Source organism: Neofelis nebulosa, chromosome 1 (genome assembly GCF_028018385.1).
Source record: "Neofelis nebulosa isolate mNeoNeb1 chromosome 1, mNeoNeb1.pri, whole genome shotgun sequence".
NCBI lineage: Eukaryota > Metazoa > Chordata > Mammalia > Carnivora > Felidae > Neofelis > Neofelis nebulosa.
In genome coordinates this window covers 216405838-216414507 of record NC_080782.1, presented here as the reverse complement: position 1 = coordinate 216414507, position 8670 = coordinate 216405838, and positions in this window count along the sequence as shown.

The following is an 8670-nucleotide window of genomic DNA, read 5'->3' as shown; positions in this document are numbered from 1 at the left end:
CCTACCCAAGTTCACAGACCCCCTGGACTCCATCCACAATTCCCTTGGCAGTCCATTATTATGGTAAAAATATTGACCACCAATTTTCAGATGAGGAAACTAGAGTTCAGAGAAGTTAACTTTTCAAAGATCACTCAGTAAGTGACCGAACCAGGGTTCAAATTCAGAAGCACGTTCACCTCTAAAGCCTGTTTTATTTTTAGTGTAGCGGTGCTTCTCATTCTTTAATGAGCGCAAGACTCACTTGGGAACTTTGTTCAAATGCATAGTCCTAGGCCCCATCCCTAGAGATTGTGACTCAGGTTTGCCGAGGGATGCGGGTTTGAGAGTCTGCATTTCTGACTAGCTGCCCGGTGATACCTCTGGTCCTGCGACAGACCACACTGCACTTCCCAATAATGATTCGGAGAGACCCCATTCAGTGTAATGAGTCTATCAGCGGTCCTTGACTCCAGAGGAAGAAAGAGAGGGGAACTCTGGGCACCTTCCACTGAAAGTCAGAGTGCCTGTGATGTCAGGACCTGCGGGGAAAGGCTTGCTCTCACCATCTCCTTCTGCTGTCTCTTCTCCCTCTTTGCATGCCATCTCCCCTTAAGCAGTCTGCTTTGGTCCTGATTCTTTTCCAAGACGCCCTCAAATTCCATGTGAAGCTTGTCTCACTTGGATAAAAGTGCTGTGGGGGAAGGAGAGGCCCCAGGGTGATTAACCTCCACCAGGCCCTGGGGACAGCTCTGCCCACAGCCCCCAGGGAGAGCGGAGTCCCTCCCACACTGCACTGCGGCCCTCAGGCCCCCCACCTGCTGGAGCTGTGTTCCTACAGAGCCTGGGCACATGCTGGGTCACTCGTACTGTACCCAGCCCCGGGATGCCCAACCTTGGCTGGACGAGGAAATACCAGAAGAGCTTTAAAGAAACTGTTGCCTGGCTCCCATCCCAGAAAGTCTGATCCGGGGTGCTGCCTGGGCATTAAGGGTTGTAAAAGCTACAGACGTGATTCCAAGGGACAGCCCAAATAGAGGAGCCCTGGCTTCGTGAAAGGAAATCAATGATGTGCAGTTAGGGAGTGCTGGCTGTGCACCAGGAGGTTTTGCTCGCATCACTTTCTTTCATCCTCATGGCAATTGTGTGAAGTGGTGACACGATCCCCATTTTACAGATAAGGAAACTGAGGGCTCAGAGAAGTTAAGTAAAGTCTTATTATGCTGAGCCCTGAGTAATGTATAGAAGTGTTGAATCACTATATATTGTACACCTGAAACTAATATAACACTGGGTGTTAACGACGCTGGAATTAACATTTTTTAAGTAAATAAAGACCTTGTCAATAAAACAAGAGTGATATAATGGCATATAGCAATAATTTGTGATCTCCTTTTACTTTAAAAGAAATAATTCCTTAAAACTGTAGACCTGCATCTTTAAACAAGAAAGAAAAAAAATAAAGAAGTAGTTAAATAACTTGTCCAAAGCCACACAGCAAGGAAGTGTATGAGCCAGAATTTAAAACCACGTTAGTCTGTCTCCAAAGCCTGAGTTCTTGGAAGCCTGCCGTTTCCCAACGGAGGGGACTTAAAAGGGGTACCACTCTCTTTTGCCCCCAGGCCTGATGTTATCCCTTTTAACTCACAATGTTTATCCTCTTTGCTGTGATCAAGTGCTTAGAAAATGCCATGGATCTGGAAATCCATCAGACAGCGCCTGGAGGAGGCCAGCAGATCTACAAGGTCTTTTCCGGCTCCAGCTTCAGCTCCTTAAGTCTATTTGTCACAAAAGGGCCTCCGTTCATTTCGCTGGATGCCTCCTCTGGCATCCTGAACGCAACATGACAAGTGACAAATGTCTTCAGAGGTAGGGAGGCCCTTGGACTGTGATCATGTTGGAATGAATGACCACCCCGAGGAGACTTCATAAAATCCCCAGCCTCCTCTCTAAACCAGGAGTGAAGTTTTCGGGAACTCAGGCTAAAAGTCTTGAGGGCGAGTTTTGTACTTGGCTGGGAACGCTTCCTGGGAGGCAGCTGGACAAGGGAAAGAGGACGGACTTCGGGGTTAGTCGAATTGGAAGCAGAGGCAACTCCATTCCTTCCTAACTGGGATTCTGAGCAAGTGCTTAAGCTCTTGAACCCCCCTATTTATGGATAAAATGGGGATAAAAATACCTAGTTGAGTGGGTTGTTGTAAGGATTAAAGACATCATGTATATAGCATGTTTTGGGGGTGCTTGGGTGGCTCAGTCGGTTAAGTATCAGACTTCAGCTCAGGTCATCTCACAGTTCATGGGTTCGAGCGCACATCGGGCTCTGTGCTGACAGCTCAGAGCCTGGAGCCTGCTTTGGATTCTGTGTGTGTGTGTGTGTGTGTGTGTGTGTGTGTGTGTGTGTCTGCCTCTCCCCTGCTCACGCTCTCTCTGTCTCTCTCGAAAATAAACACTAAAAAAAAAAAATTTTTTTTTTAAAATACTGTCTGGCACAAATATCAGGCACTCAGTAATTACCAGTTGTCATACCTGGCTTTGCCGTAAAGCTGGCCAAAGGACTGTTTTTTTCTCTAAATTCTCTTGGATCGATTTTTCAGCTGTTAAATAAATAAGAATAAATATTCTTATTTAGTCACAATTATTGATAATCAGTTATTCATTTCAATAAAAACACTCTAATTTTATTACAATGTCATTGTAAAATATAGTTTGATTTCCCATCTAGAGATCTGTGTATCTGTCCACAGGGGTTTTCTAGAAGATAAATTCCTAAGGCTTTATATTAAGGTGCACTCGAAGGGGCCCCAGAAAAAAGAAAATGGTTGATGTTCAGATGTTGGAATTATTGGTAATTTGCTATTCATTCTTTTATTTTTTGTTTGTTTGTTTGTTTGTTTGTTTGTTAAGAAAGAGAAAGCGCAAGCAGGGGAGGGGCACAGAGAGAGGCAGGGGAGGGGCACAGAGAGAGGGAGACAGAATCCCAAGCAGACTCCACGAAATAAAAAAAACTAGTAAAGTCAAAGAGACAAGCAGTAAAGATGAACATTTGTGGAAAAGCTACCATGCACAGGCGCTAACAAGCACGCACATCCGTATCTATGAAATCTTTAAACTCTGGAAATAACCCTCTGAGGTACATAATATTATACCCATTCTATGGGTCAGGAAACAGAACTTCCACAAGATCACTCTACTAACAGAAGGTGGAGCAGAGATTTAAACTTAGGTCTGTGTGACTCGGGAACAAGTGCTTCTCCAGGTTGCATGCATCTGAGAAAGCAGCGCATTCAAGTATTTCGAAAAGGCTGCGTCCTGCCCAAAGTCACATAGCTCATTAGCTGCGGAACCAGGGCAATTAGAACCCAAGTCTTCAGTCCTCAGCGTTACAGGAACTCAGGTGTGTTCTTTTCTTTGAGGAAAACCGCCATCTTCAAACGCATTGTCCAAAAAGAAAACACAAAATCCTCAAATAAATCCTTATTGGGTAATTTAGGTCAGACCTACAGGATTATCAGAAAACGCCTTGATAATTGACATAAGGATTTGTCGTCCCGTCCCCTCTGAAAGCACTTTGGATGGGCAGATAGTTTTCCAAGAGGCATCTACAGAAATACTGGCATCAGGAGGAGAAACTCGAGGCACCATCCTTGTCTGAAAGCAAATCAAATCAGCAACATGTGTAGGTGCGTCTGCTTAATGGAGTGGGTGGAGAACAAGACCACAGATGACTCAGTGTCAAGTGAAAAACATCTTCATATAGGGCTGAACATATGCAGATCCCATCAGAGCCACGCGAGTCACTTACAGATGTTACCTGGCAGCTTTGCACCTGGCTCTGTGAAAAATACTAATTGGCTTCCAGGTATAGTTGGACACCTGACTGGCTGGGTTGCCAAGGACAATTTTAAATCCTTGCGCCTGGCGAGTTTGCAGCATAGATGCACAGAGCATCCCGTGCACAACGGTGTATGTGCTCGACATCAGCTCACACACCCAGCCCTAGGTAGAAAACTTAAAATAATGCAGTATTATCTCCCGGCCACCCACAAAATGGAGCAAAGATTCATGCCTGAAGCTGGAAATAAATAGCAACTTCAAAGTCTGTGCTATTAGGCGGTGGGCGAGGTACTTCACCCATTTATATGAGAAAGGTTCAATTCAACATTCCAACTCTGTACACATGCAAAATGGTTCTCAGATGAAAAAAATCAATGTTGCCATACTTTGCAAAAAATATTAATAATGACTTGAATAAACATCTCTCTTCAAGGTGTCCAGAACATTCAACGTGTCTCTCATTATTTCCCACTCATTTCTCATTGGTCTCACCGTCTCACTCTGTGGGCAGGTAGGTGGATGGTATTCCAGCAGGAGCAAACGCGGCGAGGCAGGCTGGGGAGCTGGGCTGTGGGCCCAGAGCTCACCGACCGCCCAGCAGGAATCACGCCGCAGTGCCCCGATGCCGGATGCTGCGGCGGCTCCCAGCCTGATGCAAGCGTGACTGGTACGAAGGTGAAAAAGAGGCCAAGAGTAGGAGATGACAAAGGCAGTTTGGTTTATTAGGAGAAAGAAAAACTCTGACTGCCGCGTTGTGGATGTGTAACTCCCAGACAGCAAAGACCAAAAGCTCGGTTTCAGGCTAGGCAGCCTAAGAACCAGAAACGGATGCTACTGGGGGAACACAGGGAGGACACAAAACCTTAAGTCAAGCAGTCAACTGCTATGCATTTCCTTACTGAATCCAGACAGTCGAAACCGTTACTGTAACACCAACACTGAGAAGCTTTAAACCTCTTTCGGTTGATCAATATGTCCCCTAAAGTCACATTATTCTATGATAATTCCACCACGGCCAATGAATGGGGCTCTGGACAATTACTGCCTAAACTCCTGCTGATCTCCACTAACTAGGTTGTTTGTGGCTCCAGATAATTCCTTCAAACGGGTGACGGATTTGTCAGCCAGGTTCTTCTTCTTTCCCCAAGAGTAACTTTCAGCCAGGCTTTGGGGGAAAGCACACTATTCCCTGGATAGTAGGAAGTAGGAGAGACCCTCAGACCTCCTGACACCACACTTTACTCACAGCCCTACGGGAAGAAGCTGTTAACAAACTTAGAGTGTTACTGAGCCATACACCAGACCCTAGGAACTGCCCGTTAGGCATTCTTGCTCTGCGAAAAAATTCAACCCCAAAAGGAAGATGGTAACATATTAAAACAATGTATTTGTCTTTGTATTTCTGCATAGAACATACGTACTTCACACGTATTCTGAGCAAAAAAATTCAAGTTAATGTTATCAGTTGCGTTGTTTTCAGGTTTCTCTGATTTTCCCCTTCGTTACATTTCTTAAAACTTAACATCCCACACACCATACGTATTCTTGCAGTTCTCATACCATGGTAATAAGTACTCAATTATGTCTGTTCAGAAAATTGATGTTCCATACATAAATCCTATCAGCAGAGCCAAATATAACGCGTTCACCGTATGATTCTGTATACTGTTCTTAATTCACCAGACTGCTGTGAAAAACATCCCTCCCCGACGAAACAAAATTCAAGCTTGTATTGTATGACAGACACACCCTATGTTAGCTCAATACCTTCAGTCCTGGTTCCTCCACCGATTTGAAGAACAGATCACAGGATGGGGCCTCGGGACAACACGAGATCCTCCCAGAACACTTAAGTGACTGCTGCACGCTCTGGCCGTGGGAGGTAATTACGAAGCGACCACTTTATGGGGCATGGCATGTGGGGGGGCGGTGGGATGATGAAGGGTGAGATTGGAGAAACAGAGGGTCCACACCTATCTGGACTCCCCTCCTGTCAGAAGCTGGAAACTGAACAGTAGGAGCCTTATCCTTCACTTACTCTAAGTACGGAATCAGGCATCTGTGCCCACATACTCGGTAATACATTCTAGGGGTAACAGTTCGGGTTGTGCCCGCATTTCCACTACCAATGCCTACGTTTCGAGTTGTTTAGGCAGTTAGAAGTGCCGCAGACCAAAAACTGCTAGGGATACACCCGAGGCAAGGAAGAAGTAAACCAAGGGAACAGGCATTCTCTTTGGTATTTGCATTACAAGATACCTACAAAAATAAAATTTAAAGTATTACTGGGCTGATTCGTATTTTTTTTTCCCCCTTGCTTATTTTGGTATGCAGGGTAAAAACCCAAGTTTCACTAACGGCTTCTAAGAAAATCCGCATGTTCACAATTTTGGTGCCTGACAGTTATCCTTAGAAGTAAACCAATCAATACCGTGTCCTGAGGGACACCCGGCCAGGCATCTCCTGAAGTAGAAATAAAAGAAATAATAGCAGCGCCTGCATGAAAGCTCAGTGTAGACGAAGTTACGTTACATATAAGATTAGTGCCTTTTCTACAAGGGTTGTACGACAGAAAAAAATTGAGTGTAAATTCAATTTTAGCAAGTCAGACTTCATTTTTAACTGTGCTGGGAAAATGAGACAGCTAAAAGTATCCTACAGTTTATCCTTTACAATGTTAAAGCGAAACAAACACAAGTGTGTATGTATATATGTATGTATGTATTTAATTTTTACATATTAGGTTAAAAAATCTGCTTGCAAGGGGAGAAAAGCCCAAACAAGTATATAGTATGTAAGCGTAAACCGGAACAGAATCAAGTGCTAGCTGAATACCTATGTCCCAAGAAGCTGAGGAACAAGGCATAAAATCAGACCCAAGCAGGGTTCATTAGGGAAGGTTGCATTTCTGTGTGTACATGCGGCTTTCTGCAACACCGTACTACAGAAATGTGCCGGCACAACTTGAAAGATAGAGACCACGCAGATACAGTGTGGCATCTCACCATCACAGGACAAACACTATTAGATTTCATCCTACTCCAGAGGCAGAGAAGCCAAAACGTAAACACTTCTGAAGTCAACTCCTGATTATCCACATTAACAGATGGAAAAGAACAAAGGCAAGGGTAATCTAAGAGTAGATAGATGGAAGATGCTGGAGTTGGCTTTGGAATGTACTTATTCTTGAATACATGTGTATCTAACATTCGAGGAACGCACAAATCTCCTATGAATAGGAGAGTCATGCATAGTTATAAATCTCTGGAAGTTTGAAACCTTTTCACCATTTGATTAGAGCACCTTTCTGAAAGCACAGAAAATTAAGTGATAATCTCGAGACACATTCTTAGATTGGCAACTAAAGATCTATGGGTCCTACTAGACAAGCCTATAACTGTGCAAAATGTAATTTTGGAATTTGGCATAAAAGCGTGACATGAACAAATAACCCAGTCCACAGCTGGGAATATTGGAAAATGATTTTGAAATGTTCTACTGAGCACTGGCAATTCTCTTTCAAATGCTGTAAGTGATCTCTTCTTGGTTCAGTTGTCTCTCTTGTTAACCTTAATTTTTTCACTACCTCTCTGTTCCTTTCAATAAATTCAGCTTTCTTATTCTCATCTTTATTATACCGAACAATTTCTTCATTTCTCCCCCAAGGTCTGCTGACTCAATTTCACAAGCCATCTTCTGAACGTTGCTCTAGATGTTTTCATAGGAAACTTCTGCCCATGAAAGTTTCAAATAAAATCTCATCCCCACTGAAGTCAGAAACTCACGCTGCTAAACTCCTTAAGTGAACTTTCAGTATATGCAGTTGGATGGAGATCACAAGCTTCCAGGGTAGAATAAAAGACCTTAGGCACTCCTTGTTCATAACGCCAAATGACACGACCCTTCCCATAAGCCTTTCACAATCTATAACCCAAGGTTCACAAGCAAAGAATGAGTCAAGTCCCTCCATTTTACAACGATTCCCATGTGTCCAGAATTAGTTTAATACAACAGAGCATGTAAAGAGCATGTGCTTCAGAGTCAAGCCAAACTGGATTTGGATCCCAGTTTCACTGCTTACTAACTATGGAATTTTTGGCAAGGTTCCTAAACTCCTCTGACCTTACCTCTCTTTCTCCATCTGTGAAATGGGGGATACAGATAGTAACTATCTCTTAGGGGTACTGTGAAAATTAAAAGAGAAAATGTAGGTAGGAGGCTTGGCACATGGTGTTCAACAAATACTTGCTATTATTAATAAAATCTCTTAAACTTACACTAACAAGCCGATTCTAATTTCTTAGTCTTTAGCACTACTGCTTAGATGTCAATACTGAACCAATATCTCAATGTGATTTCCATCTTGTCAAAATCGAATTAAGTTTCCCACTGTTGATTTAAATTTCCAGGGGCATCTTCCCCCCCTTAAGTTGAGGAACTAATGTGAAATTTATGGCCAATTTTAGCCTGAGTGATCATACTCTGCCCATCTGAAATAAAACTCTTTCTTGATGTTGGAGATTGCATATCTATATTATATAATAGTCTGTTCAGACTTAAAGTGTTGACCAGTGCGGCTAGGCTCTATTGAATTGAGCAGAGGGGGACAGGGGGTTATTATGGCAGGAAGAGAAATGAATAGTACTTAATGAACTTGCATTTCAATTGAGCAGGGTTTTTAATAAAAAAAAAAAAAAAGCTTTTTATAAATTCTTTTGCTCAGCAACAATAAAAAAAGGAAAAGAGCACTCAACTGGGAACAATAGCTGCTCAGCTCATAAAAATCATTAGAAGGAACATTTTCTTTGTCTACCATGCCCAGCAATTTTACTGGTGGGCAATGATCCAAATCACTTA